Raw genomic sequence first — 18,958 nt, 5'->3', positions numbered from 1 at the left:
AAGTGGATTGTGTCTTCCTTGTGACATTATTTTTGAGTAAGGAAACCTTTCCCGGAAGACTTAACCTGGCTTCTGTCTTAACTCCTTGACCACATCTGTGTCAGATGCTCATGACAAAACCAATAGCAGGCAAGAGGAGAGAGAGTGCTGTGAGTGACTTAGACCAGAGATGTATGCCTGAGCTAGGTCAAGTCACCTGTGCTGAAGGACACTAAAACAAATTAGAGTTCCCTTTACAAGGAGAGAGGGAAATAGCTACTGGGTTTGCAATTAACAGCTAACTAGCTGTGAATCCTTGACCTCCTTCTAGTCACAAAGTCATGTGCATAGGTCTGACGACATCATTTCCTTTGTAGAGTATAAAAGCTTACACTTTAGACAGAAGATCAAGTCTAGGGAGCCCTTTAGCAGCTCTTGACATAAAACTCATTCTGGTTAAAAGGTGTAAAAAATTTCTGAAAACATAATCATAAAATACATTTTTAACAATATCCAGTGTTGATAGAAGGGAAAGTTTAGAGATTAAACTAAATTCACCACTTTCAAAGAAACCATTATATCTTTGAGGGTGGGGGACTACATTTATTCTCATTTGGTGTTAGTAACAGATGGAGTGGAATTTGTCCCTATGGGAGCCTAACATTTAAAGAGAAATCCTGAGCTGTGTAATCAGTTAACTTGGTTGCCTTATATCTCATCTCCTCTCTGTTTCACCTCTCCCCTTCTACCATCCCCTCTGCTCTTGCTAAATCAGAGTATTGCATAATTCAGGCAATTGAGGGCCATAGGCCTAGTTGCTCTTGCCTCGCCCTTTTCCTGAGACCCTGAGAGCAGTTCATGGTGATTTCAGCATTGCTCACCCCAAGTCTAGCTCTCCAGCAGTCTGTCATGTCTCAGCTTTACTGTTTTAGTCATTTCAAGGAGTTTTTAGAATTACTGGACAATTGCCTGCAGACAAATTCAGGGGAATAGAAAGGAAAGGAAATGAAGGAATAATCTGCTCCTCGAGAGGAGGACTAAACTTGCTTAATCCAAAGGAATTTGGCTAGATGCTTTGCATTTAATAGGTTTTCATTCATCCATTCAATCACTTAATCACTTATTTAGCTTTTAGTCTATCTGTGAGTGTCAGTTTCTCACCATTCAGAGAGCAAGTAAAGGATTGAGAATGGAAAACATGGTTTGCCACACAGGAATTGCCTTGACAAATTGAATAACACAGAAGTTCCCTAAGGATTTTGCCAGCCATGAAAATCCTTACTGTGTGGATTTCTCATTTCTTATAGAATTCTGCATCAATCATGTACATATTTGAGAAAGAAAGGAAGATTTCTATTTAAAACCAACTTGACAATAATAGTGGAACCTAGGTTAAAAACTGTCTAAATATATGTGGCCAGCACAAGCTTTAGAACATGTGGTACAGAAAGATCCTTGCCCTGAGGCCAGACCTCTGCAGAAGTGGTTTGCTGGTATTGGCTCCAAAGGCCCTTAGACTTCCTACCATGGTAGGTAAAGAACCAAGGACTCAGTAGCTCCCCAACTCATTGGCTCTCCTCTTTAAAACACTTCGGCAAAATTCCTTAGTATACTAAATTTTGCTTTTTCTTGAATTATATATTTGCTTTAAGTAGGATAGCACTTTATAAAATATTCATATCATATCACAATTAAAAGAAATATTTTGCCAAGATTAATTTAGAACTAAAGGCATTCTAGGGCCCCATAAAAAGTTAAGCTTCTAGCAAAAGACAGTAGAATTCAATGTATAATCTAAACTATTAGTACCATTTGCTAAGTGATCCTTTTCTTTAGTTGTAGAGGGGATAAGGAGGAGAAGAGTGTTACCCATTCCACCATATTAGTACTGATTGGCTAAAACACTAGATGTAAAACAAATACATTTATTATATGCATCCTGATGGAAAAACTACACACAATAATTTAAAGATTACTGATTTAAATATTACTCTAGGGTTTTTTTGTTTGTTTTAAACTGGGACATACACACTAAGGGGTGGTATATGAAGATTTTCCAGTGGGCATGTTAGCTGAGATCTTTTTAAGGAATAAACTTCCATACTTCTAAATGTATTCTTTCCTAAATTGGAAACATACAAATGTGTCTGTGGTCTATGGGCTCTCTCTTCCCATTTCCCCTTTTGCAGCTGACTTCCTCCCACTTCACTTATCCTAAATTTGACTATGGTGCATTGCTCAGGACTTAACCACTAAGGTACTCAGGGGAAAACTTGACACTTCACAGCTCATGAGGGAGTATTGTATGAGAGGAAAACAAAGAGAGCCTCCAGTAGAAAAATATTAGAGGGGGCAACACATTATTTCATCAGGCCTCAAACTCATGGCTGAGTTCCATGCCTTCTCTATCTCTTCTAAAACTGGAATTCAGAAGTCAGATGGTTAGCACAGGGACGTAGATTCACACATATATTTCAATTCAAATACAGTCAGATTTTTTTCTGACATAAATTAAGTCTGCTTTCCTCAATTTGAAACTGAGAACCTTATTTGTCATTTTCCTTATAAGGAAAGACAATTTCTAAAAATTAAAAAAACTAAATCAGAAGCTTCAAGATTTTGAGGAAAATATATTTAAAGCATCTCTATTATATGCCAGAAATCACCACATTTTCAACTATTTAAATTTATGATAAAAATTCTAGATGTTAACTTAAAAGTCTATGCGATGTAAATAGTTTGCAAAATTCTTTTAGGGGATATATGAGCAAAAATACTTGAAGTCTACTGCTGAAGAATGCCATATGATCTCAGGGTGGCGGGGAGCAGGTGTGGTCCATGGTGCAACTGTCAAGTGGAGAGGTCTTTAGCAATCATCTCCTCCCTTCTCTTCACTCTGCCTTGTACCAGGATTTTTCCTCACACAGATTTCTGGCTGCCAATCTTTTCCAGTCCAGGGCCTATGAAGCCCCAGACTTTTTCACAGTCCATCCTATTGTAAACCAAAAAGAGAGTGAGGTGGATCTCAATTGATTTAGAAGTTTGTATTGCCAAGGTTGAGGATGCACCTGGGAAAAAGAAACACAAGTTACAGTAGGATCTGTGGCCTCTGCCTTTCCCAAAGAGGTTTTTGAGGGCTTAAATATTTAAAAGGAAAGAAGCAAATAGGAAGGAAAGGAGGAAAGGGAAAAAAGTGGGCAGGGTAGTTACTCTTGTGAGGCCTTGATTAGAGCTTATGAACCTACATTTTACATGTGAAAGATGGAGGGAGGGGAAAAGTGAACTGTGCATTCATCTTGTGCTCAGTAAATCTATATTTTTACATAGGATACAATCACAATGTGAAATTACAGCTATCTGTTTGGGAACAAAAGGAAGGTAGTTTTTGCATCACTTAGTTCTCAAGCTTAACTTTCCCTTAGGAATAGTGGGTTTGGGCTCCCAAGATTTTCCTTTCCTTTCACACCATGTCCCATTTCCACAGAGCGCTTATCTCAGAGGGTGAGAATTTATCATGCCACCCATCCTTTCACCCTTTCTACTAGCTTAGATAATGGACATTGGTCATTCTTTTTTGGATTGCTCATCATGTGGTTTGGAAATTTTCCCATTTTGAGTCTTGACTGGATGCTGAGCTCATCCCTCATGATAAAATTTGAAAGCTCAAGATATTTCCTGTTTCAATTCTTCATAGTAATAGCTATTGTGTTAGAGTAGGTAGCTAGTCAGGCCTCAGTGGCGCAGGAGAGGGCTCCCCCACCACACGCCAGGAATGTCAGGTGACCATCAGGTGATGGTTTGGCAGTTATCAGACCATAATAGCAGAATATAGGGCCCAATTCAGAATACTGCCTTCATTGAGGGGCCTGGCCCAGATGCAACTATTACATAGTCTCTCCCGAGATCCATCTGTAGGGGAGACACGCTGGCCATACAAATCTAAGGAATCAAAGGGGAATTAGCGGAGGACTAGGGTCTCACACAGGTGAATGTGACTATTCCTGCCTGACCCACTCCTCCGGGTCCATGGATGGAGGACCTAGAGGAGTGGGTCAGGCAGAAATAGTCACGCTTGCACCCAGGAGCAGCACGTTTAATGGATGCCAGGGCTCAGGGAACAAAGGAAGGAGAATAGTAGTGGGGATGCCCCCACTGTCTTCCTCTACACCTGGGTCACTCCAAAAGGAGGGAGAAGACTAAGGGACGTCTTTCCTTCCCCCTCTCTTTCTAGATGGGTAACAAACCATCTTCAGCCTGCACTCCTCTCGAGTGCATTCTGAAGCACTGGAAGTCCTTTGACCCCAAGACTCTGAAGAAAAAGTGGCTTACATTATTTTGCACAAGGGGGTGGCCTTACCAGCTTGGGGACAGACAAACCTGACCTTCTAAGGGAAGTCTTGATTTTAATATTATCCAACAATTAGATCTTTTCTGTAGATGGGAGGGCAAATGGTCTGAAGTCCCTATGTACAGGCTTTCTTTGCCCTGTGGGACAACACAGAACTCTGCAAGCAATGCACAATCGACCCAGCTCTTTTAGCAGCCATATCTGGAACATGCATGGGGAATGATTCCCCAAAGCTAAGAAAACAAATTTCTGGGGAATCCTGAGACAACTGTTACGTGTCTCAGCTCCTCTTGCACTGTTGGCTCCTCTAGTTTCACCACTTCCGAAACTCCCCACTTCCCCAGTTTCGCTTTTACCCCTGCATGAAATGCCCAGTGGACATGGTGCCAGTAGGGTTCAGGTTCCCTTCTCATTGAAAGACCTTAGACAAATAAAAGGAAACCTGGGTAGGTTCTCTAATGACCCCAACAGGTATATAGAGGCTTTCCAAAATCTAGCCCAGGTGTATGATCTCACACAGAGAGATGTTATGTTAAACCAAACCCTAACAGCTGCTGAGAGGCAGGCAGCTCTGCAGGCAGCAGAAAAATTCAGGGACGAATAACATGTTTCTTATAGCAGACCAAAAAAGAAGAATGGAGATAAGGTAGTGGAGGAAATTATAGAACAACCATTCCCAACAGGGAGAGAAGCAATACCCCCTGAAAACCCTGGCTAGGACCGTAGTGACCCCACAGATGAACGGAAGGGTAAACACTTTTTAATGTGCATATTGGAGGGCCTATGAAAAACTAGGGCCAAACTTCTTAATTACTCTAAGCTGTCCACAACAGATCAAAGACCAGATGAGAATCCCTTGGCTTTCATGGAAAGGCTAAGAGGCATTAATAAAACATACTTCCCTGTCTCCTGACTCAGTTGAAGGACAGCTAGTCCTAAAGTACAAGTTTATTATTCAGGCAACCCCTGATATTAGAAGAAAATTACAGAAACAGGCAATAGGACCAGACAGTATTCTGGAGAACCTCCTCAGGGTAGCCACCTCGGTCTTTTACAGCAGGGATCAGGAGGAGGCCCAGGAAAAAGAGAGGAAGCACGGGAGAAGGATGGAGGCTCTAATGGCTGCTTTAGAGGCCTGTAAAGTACAGGATCCACTAATTGCTATCCACGTGGCAAACCAGGGCACTTTAAGAAGGACTGTCCTGGCAGTAAGAAGCCACCTCGACCCTGTCCAGCCTGTGGCAAGGACAACTAGAGGTCGGACTGCCTGCAGAGACGGAGAGACATAGGTCACAAGGTCCAGAACTGGTCTCCCAAATGCTCCAGCAGAACTGATGGGTCCCAGGGCTCAATTCCTCAACTCTAGTGGCCCAAACTGCCATTATGCCCAGGAGCCCTGGGTGATTCTGGAAATTGAAGGAAGGAGGGTAGACCTTCTTCTGGACACTGGAGCTGGTCTCTCTGTTCTTCTCCAATCCAGGCTTCCCCTCTTCCCGTAGCACGATTGTGAAGGGCATCTCAGGAAAGGTTCTAACCCTATATTTTTCTCAACCCCTTAGTTGTAGCTGGGGGGACCTACTATTTACACATGGCTTTTTAATCATGCCTGAAAGTCCCACTCCCTTATTACGTAGAGACATTTTAGCTCACATGGGAGCCAGCATCCTTATGGCCCCAGGACAGACTCTTTGACTTCCATTGGTGTAAACCAATATTAACCCAGAGGTGTGAGCAAGCCAGGAGAAAATTGGCCAGGCTATAACCGCTATACTGGTCCAAATACATCTTAAGGATCCCACTTCTTTTCCTAACCAAAGAAAATATCCCCTAAAGCCAGAGGCTAGAAAAGGGCCAGAGGTCATTATTAATAATCTGAAGAAGAAAGGCCTCCTCAGACACTGCAGTAGCCCCTGCAAGACCCCAATATTAGGGATGCAGAAACCCAATGGGGAATGGGGACTAGTTCAGGACCTCTGCCTCATTGAGGCCATAGTCCCAATTCATTCAGTAGTCCCTAATCCCTATACTTTGCTAATCCAAATACCTGAGGAAATGAAATGGCCCACGGTGCTAGACCTAAAGGATGCCTTTTTTTTTCTCATACCACTACACCCTGACTCACAATACCTATTTGCCTTCAAAGATCTCTCTGGCCAGACTGCCCAGTTAACCTGGATGATGTTGCCACAAAGGTTTCGGGACACCCCTCACTTGTATGGACAAACACCGTCTAAAGACCTTTCTGAGTTCTCTCATTCTCAGGGTAAAGTCCTACAGTATGTAGATGCCATTCTTCTCTGTGCTCCAACTGAGAAAGCTTCTCTGGAAGGCACCAAGGCCCTTCTCAATTTCTTAGCCAATAGGGGATATAAAGTTTCAAAATCCAAGGCCCAGCTTTGCCAAACCTCAGTGAAGTACCCGGGTTTAGTGTTATCTGAAGGGTCCAGAGCATTGGGAGAAGAAAGAATTAAGCCCATTTGTTCCTTCACCCTCCCTAAAACCCTAAAGCAGCTAAGAGGATTTTTGGGCATTATAGGATTTTGCAGGCTATGGATACCTGGGAATGGGGAAATGGCCTGTCCCTTATACCAATTAATAAAGGAAACTCAGGCAGCCAAGACCCATTCCTTGATTTGGGATCCAGAATCAAAAAGGGTCTTTAACCACCTTGATTTGGGATCCAGAATCAAAAAGCGTCTTTAACCAGTTAAAACAAGCTTTGCTTGAGGCACCAACCCTTAGTCTTCCAATAGGGAAGGCATTCAGTCTTTACATGTCAGAAAGAAAGGGAATGACCCTGGGAGTTTTAACTCAGACCTAGGAGCCAGCTCAACAGCCAGTCGGTTACCTAAGTAAGGAACTGAACCTGGTGGCTAAAGGATAGCCAGCCTGCCTCTGGGCAGTTGCAGCGGTGGCCCTACTGGTGCCAGAAGCCACCAAATAAACCCTGGAGAATAGCTTAACTGTTTATACCCCACATAATGTGGCAGAATTGCTGTCTTCTAGAGGAGGCCTTTGGCTAACAGATAGCCACCTCCTTAAATACCAGACTCTACTAGTAGAGGGATCTGCAGCCCAACTAAAAACTTGCTCTCACTTGAATCCAGCCACCTTCCTCCCAGAGGAAACTGGGGAACCTGAACATGACTGTGAGAAAGTTGTAATAGAAACCTATGCAGCCAGGGAGGATCTCAGGGAAATTCCCCTAGAAAATCCAGACTGGACCCTCTTTATAGATGGGAGTCTCTTTGTGGAGCAGGGAGTCTGTAAGGCAGGGTATGCAGTAGTCACCCTGAATCTTTAAAAGTATGTCTCTCTCACTAGGCACAAGCGCCCAATTAGCTGAGCTGATAGCTCTCACAAGGGCACTTGAATTAAGCAAAGGAAAAACAGCTAACATTTATACCAACTCCAAATATGTCTTTCTTATCCTCCATGCTCATGCCACCAATTGGAAGGAGAGACACTTTCTCACTCCTAATGGGTCTCCCATGAAATACCATCAGGAAATTAACAGGCTTTTATCTTCACTTTTCCTTCCAGAAGAAGTAGCCGTAATGCATTGTAAAGGACATCAGAAAGGAACGGATGAAATAGCTGAGGGAAATAAGTTAGCCAACCAGGCAGCCAAGTCAGCAGCATGAAAGCCTCAGAGTGCCAACACCCTTGAAGCCCCTCTAATCTGGGAAGGCTCCATCAGGGAAATAAAGCTTCAGTATTCTCCTGCAGAAACAGAATGGGCCATTTCTCGCAGATTCACTTTCCAGCCATCAGGATGGTTGCAGTCAGAGGATGGCAAGCTCCATTTGCCAGCCTCCAACCAGTGTAAGGTCCTTAAGACTCTTCACCAAACTTTTCATCTAGGGAAGAATAAAACTTATCAATGTGTCCAAAGATTATTCTCAGAGGAGAACCTACTAAAAACAGTCAAGCAGGTTGTTAATGCTTGTGAAATCTGCCTTAAAAACACCTCCCTCAACAGATGGCTTCTTCTCCATCGAGCTCAGAGAATGGGAAGTTATCCATGGGAGGACTGGCAAATAGACTTCACCCATATGCCAAAATCAAGGGGCACTCAGTACCTCCTGGTGTCAGTGGATACGTTCACTAACTGGGTGGAAGCATTTCCATGTCAAACATAAAGGACCTCCAAGGTAGTAACAGTATTAATCAATAAAATAATTCCCCCCTTTGGACTCCCTAAATACCTCCAAAGTGACAATGGCTCTTCATTTAAAGTAGCTGTCACTCAGGGGGTCTCAAAGGCACTAGGCATACAATATCATTTCCATTGTGCCTGGAGACCCCAGTCCTCAAGAAAGGTGGGAAAAAAATGACATTATCAAAAGACACCTCAGAAAGTTGTCTCAAGAGACTCACCTCCCCTGGACTACTCTCCTTCCCATGGTCCTACTATGGATAAGAAATACCCCTTCAAAATTAAGTTTAAGCCCTTTTGAAATGTTGTATGTATGATCTTTTCTTACCAATTGTATTAGTCTGTTTCACACTGCTGGTAAAGACATACCTGAGACTGGGAAGAAAAAGAGGTTTAATTGGACTTACAGTTCCACATGGCTGGGGAGGCCTCAGAATCACGGCGGGGGGTGAAATGTACTTCTTACCTCATGGCAGCAAGAGAAAAATGAGGAAGAAGCAAAAGTGGAAACCCCTGATAAACCCATCAGATCTAGTGAGACTTATTCTCTGTCATGAGAATAGCACAGGAAAGACTGACCCCCATTATTCAATTACCTACCTCCCTCCGGGTCCCTCCCACAAGATGTGGGAATTCTGGGGGATACAATTCAAGTTGAGATTTGAATGGGGACACAGCCAAACCATATCAGCTGGGAATCATAGCAAGTGTAGGGACCAGGGCTGAAGGACTAGCAACCTCTCTGTCCTACTATGAAGGCTTGTCCAAAGACTTTACAAAAAGTTTAAAGGACATTGCCCGAATCATTGATACTATACAAAATCAAACAGACTCCTTGGCAGCAGTTGCTCTACAAAATATGAGGGGACTAGACCTCTTAACTGCTGAAAAGTGTGACCTACACCTTGTTTGAGAGGAAGAATGCTGTTTCTATGTCAACTAATCAGGGAGAGCAAGGGATGCCACCCAAAAATTAGCTGATCAGGCCTCTGAGATATGACAACTGTCAGAGTCATGGGGGGCTCTTGGTCTAGATGGCTGAATTGGAGATCATGGCTCCTGTCTTTGGCAGGACCACTATTAATGATTGGACTAGCTTTACTATTTGGACCATGTTTGTTAAATCTCCTGACCAGCTTCATCTCTTCTCACCTAGAAGCTATCAAACTCCAAATGGTGCTACAAATTGAGCCACACACACACACACACACACACACACACACACACACACAGAGACACACACTTGGACACTCCATTCTCCTGAGGACCTCTAGATCGACCTCAGGAGGAACGCTAGCTGCTGTTTCCCCACTCAACGACCCTCTCCAGCAGGAAGTAGCTAGACAAGTTGTTGCTTAAACCCTCTAACAACTGTTAGGATCTCCACTCCTGAGGGAGGAATATGAGAAGAGAGAGAGAGAGAGGAGAGAGGAGAGGGAGATCAACTAGGCAGATAGTTAGGGCAAGGGTCCTTGGTAGAATTCCCTTCTAACAAAAAGCGTCTGTCTTCTGACAAAAAGCAGTCCAAGAGGTCATTTCTCTTTCAGCAAAGAGCAACCTAAGAGATCAGACTGCAAACACAGATAAGGAAGGACAGCTCTAACACATCTAACACAGAAAGGGGCCTCCTGTGTGATGTACAAACATACAGTGGGCCCCAGTAAGCACAGTCCTCTCCTTTCTTGGACATGTTCAGACAAGATGGCTCACACAGTGGGAACTGCTTTCAGCAGTACCAATTAGAAGAGCTACCTTGAACCAGGCACATCCACTTTGTAGTGTTCTGCCCCGCCTTTTTTATAAATGTGCAGTAGGAAGAGATAAGGAACATGGAGTAACTCAGGCTAAGAAGCCCATATAAGCACTAGAAAGGGTGGGGTGGGGATTCAGAAATTCATGCCTTATGTAAATGAAGCACCCCTCCACACCAGCTTGTCTATAAAAACCCTTACATTTCACTGTAAAATGGCAACCCATCTTTCTGGGACCCCTCACTGCTTCAGAGATTTTTCTTCCTTTTGCTTATTAAACTTCTGCTCTAACCTCATCTTTGGAATGTCTGTGTCCTTGATTTCCTTGGCTGCAAGACTAAGAACTTCGGCTGACACCTCAGACAATGAGGCAGGTTTCATTAAGACAAATAGCTAATGCATGCAGGGCTTAAAACCTAGATGATGGACTGATAGGTGCAGCAAACCACCATGACACACGTATACATATGTAACAAATTTGCAGGTTCTACACATGTATCCTAAAACTTTAAAGTAAAATTAAAACATAATAAATAAAGGAATAAAAAAATAAAAATGATAATTGACAGCCAGCACCAGGGAGACACAATTTCCTGATGGTCCAAAGTTGTCACACTAAAGTGATAATTGATTGCAGGCACCAGGGAAAGGCAATTTTCCAAACAGATAAAACACTTGAAATTGGTAATCAGCTTCCAGTAAAATCTCAGGAATTGGGTGAGTAGGCTCAGGCATGCACATTAAGAGAAAAAATGATGGAGTATGACCTTCCAAGGGTATTCCACTGCAAAAGGGAAGAAAACTTCATATGAGCATGCATATGACTTCTTTGTGTGTGTGTGGGGTATTCTTTTTATTAATTAATTCAGTTCGTTTACTACATAATGGACAGTTCAGATCTTTCTTTCTCTCTCTCTCTCTCTTCAAGTTCTGGGATACATGTGCAGAATGTGCAAGTTTGTTACATGGGTATACACACGCCATGGTGGTTTGCTGCACCCATCAACCTGTCATCTACATTAGTTATTTCTCCTAATGTTATCCCTCTCCTAGTCTCTCAACCCCTGACAGGCCCCAGTGTGTGATGTTCCCCTCCCCAGGTCCATGTGTTCTCATTGTTCAGCTCCCCCTTATGAGTGAGAACATGTGGTGTTTGGTTTTCTGTTCTTAGGTTAGTTTGCTGAGAATTATGGTTTTCAGCTTCATCCACGTCCCTGTAAAGACATGAACTCATCCTTTTTTATGGCTGCATACTATTCCATGGTGTATATGTGCCACATTTTCTTTATCCAGTCTATCATTGATGGGCATTTGGGTTGATTCCAAGTCTTTGCTGTTGTGAATAGTGCTGCAATAAACATACATGTGCAGGTGTTTTTATACCAGAATGATTTATAATCATTTGGGTATATACCCAGTAATAGGATTACTGGGTCAAATGGTATTTCTGGTTCTAGATCCTTGAGGAATTGCCATGCTGTCTTCCACAATGGTTGAACTAATTTACACTCCCAGCAATAGTGTAAAAGAGTTATTTATGCACATCCTCTCCAGCATCTGTTGTTTCCTGACTTTCTAATGATTGCCATTCTAACTGGCATGAGATGGTATCTCATTGTGGTTTTGATTTGCATTTCTCTAATCACCAGTGATCTTTTTCTCATATGTTTTTTGGCAGTATAAATGTCTTCTTTTGAGAAGTGTCTGTTCGTATCCTTCACCCACTTTTTGATGAGGTTGTCTGTTTTTTTCTTGTCAATTTGTTTTAAGTCCCTGTAGATTCTGGATATTAGTTCTTTGTCAGATGAGGGGCCTATAAAACTTTTCTTCCATTCTTTAGGTTGCCTGTTCACTCTGATGATTGTTTTGTTTTGTTTTGTTTTCTGTGCAGAAGCTCTTTAGTTCAATTAGATTGCATTTGTCAATTTTGGCTTTTGTTGCCATTGCTTTTGGTGTTTTAGTCATGAAGTCTTTGCCCATGCCTATGTCCTGAATGGAATTGCTTAGGTTTTCTTCTAGGGCTTTTATGGTTTTAGGTTTTACATTTAAGTCTTTAATCCATCTTGAGTTAATGTTTGTATAAGGTATAAGGAAGGGGTCTAGTTTCATCTTTCTGCATATGGCTAGCCAGTTTTCCCAAGACCATTTATTAAATAGGGAATCCTTTCCCCATTGCCTGTTTTTGTCAGGTTTGTCAAAAATCAGATGGTTGTAGATGTGTGGTGTTATTTCTGAGGCCTCCGTTGTGTTCCATTGGTCTATGTATCTGTCTTGCAACCAGTACCATGCTGTTTTGGTTACTGTAGCCATGTAGTATAGTTAGTTTGAAGTCAGGTAGCATGATGCCTTCAGCATTGTTTTTTTGCCTAGGATTGCCTTGGCTATACGGATGCTTTTCTGGTTTCATATAAAATTTAAAGTAGTTTTTTCTAATTCTGTGAGGAAAGTCAGTGGTAGTTTGATGGGGATAGCATTGAATCTATAAATTATTTTGGGCAGTATGGCCATTTTCACAATATTGATTCTTCCTATTCATGAGCATGGAATGTTTTCTGTTTGTTTGTGTCCTCTCTTATTTCCTTGAGCAGTGGTTTGTAGTTCTCCTTGAAGAGGTCCTTCACATGCCTTGTAAGTTGTATTCCTAGGTATTTTATTATTTTGTAGCAATCGTGAATGGGAGTTCACTCATGATTTGGCTCTCTATTGGTCTATTATTGGTGTCTAGGAATGCTTGTGATTTTTGCATATTGATTTTGTATCTTGAGACTTTGCCTAAGTTGTTTATCAGCTAAGGAGTTTTGGGGCTGAGATGATGGGGTTTTCTAAATATACAGTCATGTCATCTGCAAACAGAGACAATTTGACTTCCTCTTTTCCTAACTGAATACCTTTTATTTCTTTTTGTTGCCTGATTGCCCTGGCCAGAACTTCCAATACAATGTTGAATAGGAGTGGTGAGAGAGGGCATCCTTGTCTTGTGCCGATTTTGAAAGAGAATGCTTCCAGCTTTTGCCCATTCAGTATGATATTGGCTGTGGGTTTGTCATAAATAGCTCTTATTATTTTGAGATATGTTCCATCAGTACCTAGTTTATTGAAAGTTTTTAGCATGAAGGAGTGCTGAATTTTATCGAAGGCCTTTTCTGCATCTATTGAGATAATCAGGTGGTTTTATCATTGGTTCTGTTTATGTGATGGATTACGTTTATTGATTTCTGTGTGTTGAACGAGACTTGCATCCCAGGGATGAAGCTGACTTGATTGTGGTGGATAAGCTTTTTGATGTGCTGCTGGATTTGGTTTGTCAGTATTTTATTGAGGATTTTTGCATTGGGGTTCAGCAGGGATATTGGCCTGAAATTTTCTTTTTTTGTTGTGTGTCTGCCAGGTTTTGGCATCAGGATGATGCTGGCCTCATAAAATGAGTTAGGGAGGAGTCCCTCTTTTTCTATTGTTTGGAATAGTTTCAGAAAGAATGGTACCAGCTATTCTTTGTACCTCTGGTAGAATTCGGCTGTGAATCCATCTGGTCCTGGCCTTTTTTTGGTTGGTAGGCTATTAATTACTGCCTCAATTTCAGAACATGTTATTGGTCTAGCATACGACTTCTTAAACACACTGTGCATGCTCACCTCCAAAGTGCAAGGACACTATGCATGCGGGAAGCCCACCCTAAGGAAAGAATCATGGGAAAAGGGACACAAGACCCTGAAAGTATGCCGACATATAAAACCCCAAGTCAAAAGGTCAAATGCCACATTGGATCTCCACGGTACCCATTTGGGTCTCTTCCAAGTGGGCAGAAACTTTCCTTTCTTTCCTGCTCTAAAGCATTTTAATTAACTTCCATCCCTGCTCTGAAATTTGCCTCTGTCTCTTTATCTGCCTCATGCCCCTCAGTCGAGTTCTTTCTTCTGAGGAGGCAAGAATTAAGGTTGCTGCATACCCATATGGATTTGCTGCCAGTAATTCAGATATTTGTCACAACCCCTAACAGTTGATTCTAAGCACTTTACAAGTAGTAACTCATTTAATCCTTAAACAACCCTGTGAAGTAGGTACTACTACTATCTAATTGATACATTTGAGGAAACTGAAGTACAGAGAGAGAAAGTAACATTTTTATGATCACACAGCAAGTAATTGGAAAGCCAAGATTTGAAGCCAAGGAATCTCACCCCAGAGTCTAAACTCTTAGTCACCACACAAAGGCCCATGGCTCAGGTTTAAACAGTCGGATACAATCACTTCAGATTTATATTCAAGAGCTGTTGCTACAGAGATGTGATGATAGGGTACTCCATCTAGGACTGGGGAAGGTCTACTGTGGCTGCCACATAGACTTTTCTAAGGCAGCAATGGCAGTGATGTCAGTGATAGTGACTGGGGTCCAGGGTGGGCTGGGAGTGCTGGCCATATATGCTGTAGCTTGGAGGGCTCAGCAGAGGCCGCAAAGTTCCACTTCTGGGGTTCAATGATGACTGTGATTATGGCTGTGCAACTCTCTACCTTGTTCTCTCTCTCTCGGTAGTCCTGGGAAAATGACTCTCTCTCTATCATCAACATCTACTATATCTCTCTAATTATAAAACTATATACAGTCATATTGATCACTATATACTATATATAATATATATCTCATATGATATGAATCAGCTGAAATGGGCTTCTTTTGCTTGCGACTATGGCTCCTAATAGTGAGCTTTTAAAGGTGAGGTTTGATGCCTTCTTATGTTTGTATCCCTTTGGCTTCCAGCAAAAATGTTCTGCATAGAGCAGATGCTCTAAACACATTTGTGGCATGAATAATGAGCTGCTGCACAACAAGGCGATAGTGGATGATAATGACTTATTGGGACAATTCTTCTCGTAATATTAGCATTTAGATGCAAACCCTTAATGTCCCAAGGTACTGGTTATAACCAATTAACAGGCCTTGAAATCAATTTAGTTCATTGCTGCTAGCATTTTTAAAAAATGAAATAGACTCAATTATAACAGAAAACAGTGAAAATGGAGTTTATCACAGGTAGGGAGAGCAAGTATTATTTCACAAATATTTGTTTTATGTTTATATGTTTTATGTGTATGTGCATGTGTGAGGGAATGTTGGGTTGTGGTATTACTACGGGCCAAAAATGTTTGAAAGCCATGCCAAAATGGTAGCTGTGTCTGCTGGTTAATGTGTCATATTTCCTAGCAGAACAGAAAAGGGGAAGGATTGTGAATGGTTGGAAGAGAGGCACTAGGACCTAAGTGCTTTTGAGTTCCAGTTTCCAAGAGTACGCTGTGCTGTTTCTCTGTCATTGCCTCTTGTAGTAGCCTCACCAAAATGACTCCAGCCTTTTTTATAATGTGAGCTGGTATCTTAGGTCAGGTTCCCTAGAGGTTAACTCTGCAATGAGGATTCATGTGCAAGTGATTTATTAAAGAAATAGAGGAAGCATTACAGAGAGAAGTGTAAGGTGTGATTTCAGGCAAAGTCCCTGGACAATTTCTTCAACATCAGAGCTCTCCTGACCTGAGGCCAGAACGCTGGACTTTCATTGTCTTTCACCATCAATCATTGTTTTAAAACCACCCTGGGGGAATGCAAACTCTCAGGCACTTCCAGTTCCCTGTGTGCATAGCTCAGTAGCCTGAGGGAAGTCTTAGAAATAAAAGTCCCTGATGAGGCCACAGGAAGCAATAGCACAAGGAAATAAGCACAAAGACACAGAGAAATAGTCAAAGGGATTCAGAGGGCATCTGGTTGTAGCTGGTTTGAGTGGCTACCTTTACCTACAATGAAAAGGACTTGTATTAATGCATAGACATAGTTCAATAGACTAATCAATAAAAAAGAAGAGCAAGATTTTTATAAAAATGGAAAAATCTCTTCCTGAAAGCACTCTTGGGCACATTCCTAAGTTCATATCAGATAAAATTGCACGTTTAAGCTTTTTTAACAACCTAAGACAAACGTTCAACCTTAAAAGTGTATTCTTTAAGTGGAGAGAGGCCAAAAACTCCATTTTGTGGTACTTCAGCTTGTTGGGAACAGGTGCTCAGCGTCACAAACATTAACACTGAGACAAAGGATCTCTCAGTAAGGCTAGTTTACTTTCTGCAGAAAGGGTACACTCACCAGTAGTTTTGCCATGAGAGTACAACGAACAAAGGAGACAGGGTCATTTATAACCTGACACGTCCATCCTACTGCTGTGTCCGGTTTCCACTGGCTGGAACGGGACCTTACATTCTGTATTTGTCCCGATTGGCTAGCAACTTAGAACTTTCCAAAAGAGGCAAAGGCAGAGGAGAACAAAGGAAGGAGGAAGTAACTTGTGGAATGCTGAGAAAGGTAAGAACACCTTCAAATAAGGAAGTGGAACAGGCTATGACCTAATGCTTGCTTGGACCAGTATAAGCATGTGAGGGCAAATATTTAGGGTAAAATGTGGGAGCTAAGAACACAAAGTACATTGATTCTTTATTATGGCTAGCAGATATCTAAGAATGTTAGCATAGGTCTTTGAATAAATTTTGCTTCTAAGAGAAGTTACTGTTTATTCCTAATCGGACAGGCAGGAGTCTCTTTGAAGAGGAACCTCTACTTCACTTTTTACAAGCTAAAGACCTACTGGACATTCTTAGATGGATCTTTACAGTGATCTATGGACCTAAAGTAAGAATTTATCCATAGCTTGGTGCCAACTTTTGCCTCTGGCTGCCATTACTATTACAAAGTTTTATCTACTAAATTGACTCATATCTAAAAGTACCAGCAGCCACCAAATAATTTTGCATTTAGATGCATAAGGATGGTTGCTTCCACTTTATTCCCTAAATCAAGCTTGGCATGCTTTTAGTTTTTAAAGTACATCTGTAGTTTGACTTGAATGCCCTCATCCATCATTAGGTAACTTTTAAAAGCTGATGTTATTTCAGGGTGGAATTCTCTTCTACTTCTCTTATCCTCTTATACCCTTAGTTTTTTGTAGTAATAGCCTCATCCCTATTATCAAATCCAGAGATGGGGAGAAGGTAGAGCTGGGAATTCATTTTTCTCCCTGCAAATCTTAATTATTCCTCAAAATATTTGTGAAGTAGGAAAGCATGTTTTCAGCACCCATTCCTCACTATCATCCTCTTACCCAATTGTCTGATTAGTTCCTCCTTTTATCTTTTGTTACTGTCTCATCTGGGCATTTAGCCTCCTCATTTTACTCCTCAGTCACTTAGGACCCTGAACTATGAACTCACATCCCTGTTAATCTGGGAAGATGTCTATCCTTTGAATCTTTTCAACTTCCTTTTCTCACATCAAAATATAGTGACCCTGGGTTCCATTTATTCAAGGTCATTCTTTTTTTTCTGCTAGGAAACAGCTAGATTATCTTGCAACCTAGTCTGCTGTAATGGATTAATGAAAGGCAATGTGCTAGTTCCTTATCTCCTGAAAAAAACCTGAAAAATTTTAGAAGGATATTTTATAAGACCGCTTTTAAAATGAAGTAGTGCAAAATAGCAGAAAGAGTAAAAGAATTTAGAATTTGAAATTAGAGTGACATGGGATCCATGACTCCTATTCATTTCCTAAGAAATCTTCTACAAATTACTTAACCTCTCTGAACCTTCTATCCTGCGTTTACTGTAAAAAATGGATACTAACACTTACCTTCAACTTTTGTTGTGCTGTAAAATGAAAAATTGTAAAAGTACTCAAGATATTGGCTGCTATACAGTAGGTGTCTTACACATTGTAGCTAATAAGTAAACAATATTGTAAGCCAAATAAGTGACTCAAAATCAATTACTGGTCAATGCTAATAATCTTAATGAACAAATATTTCTTAAACACTTTGTGTAGGAAGAAAAAAATACAAGTGGTACCTATGAAATAATATTCTACTTTACCTATGCACGATGCCAGTTCTTCTCCAGCTATTCATCAAACAACCAACTATTCCTTCATTTATTGATTAACTTATTCATGTACCTATTAAGTGCAGAAGGCTGGACTGGGTAATATGAAGAATACAAAGATATATACATAATCCTGTATTGACTTACTGTTGAATGTGACAGAATCTTCAGGTATTTTGGATAGGTTAGAAAGATATCTTGATCCTGTCTTCAGTTACTAGCCTAATAAGAATGGAAACTGCTTGCAAAAGTAAGACGCAAGTAGGGTAGCAGCAGGCTCATCTGGGGAATTACTGGTCTGAAGTTTGGGCACAAATTATTGGAGCCAAAGAAGAGAGAAATCTATATCCTTTAGGAAAGTTGAAGTAAAGATCATTTTCAGAGATGCAGATAGAATAGATTATGACTCAAGCTTCAGTGGCAAGGTGTGTATACAGTCACAATAGATAGAAAACAGACTAGTAGTCAAGGGCACCAGGGGACAGGGCAGGCAAGGTGCTGGGTGGATGAAGTGAGGAGGGTCAAGAAGTAAATTCAGATCTGTCTGAATTATAGCAGGCCAGACCCTAGCTCATTTTGCCAGGGTGGGTTTTAGTCACATACGGAAGCCACACCATTCTGGATGAGGGAATTGGAGAGAAGAGCATGATGAAAAAAGGGTGCAAGGCAAATACTGGAGAATGTTACCATACCAATGCGTGCATAAGATGAAAGAAAAATTAAACTGGCCAACAAAAGTTCAAGGAATGCTCTAATTTAAATATTAGATATTCTAGCATAAAATTTGCAATTCAAGAGAAGCTGGTTCTCCTA

General features: G+C 41.3%; 1 long non-coding RNA gene across 1 annotated transcript in view; it reads right to left on the bottom strand.

Annotated features, from left to right (window-relative positions):
* Positions 1–18,505, bottom strand: part of LOC134730451 (uncharacterized) — a 104,529-nt gene extending 86,024 nt beyond the window's left edge. Inside the window, exon 1 of the long non-coding RNA XR_010112218.1 lies at positions 18,293–18,505. This is a non-coding gene — a long non-coding RNA (uncharacterized LOC134730451). The remainder of the gene's footprint in view (positions 1–18,292) is intronic.
* Positions 18,506–18,958: the final 453 nt, after the last annotated feature.

This window comes from Pan paniscus, chromosome 4 (assembly GCF_029289425.2).
Source record: "Pan paniscus chromosome 4, NHGRI_mPanPan1-v2.0_pri, whole genome shotgun sequence".
In the NCBI taxonomy this organism is placed as follows: Eukaryota; Metazoa; Chordata; class Mammalia; order Primates; family Hominidae; genus Pan; species Pan paniscus.
The sequence above is the reverse complement of the archived record's forward strand: the minus strand, read 5'-3'. Positions and strand labels throughout refer to the sequence as shown.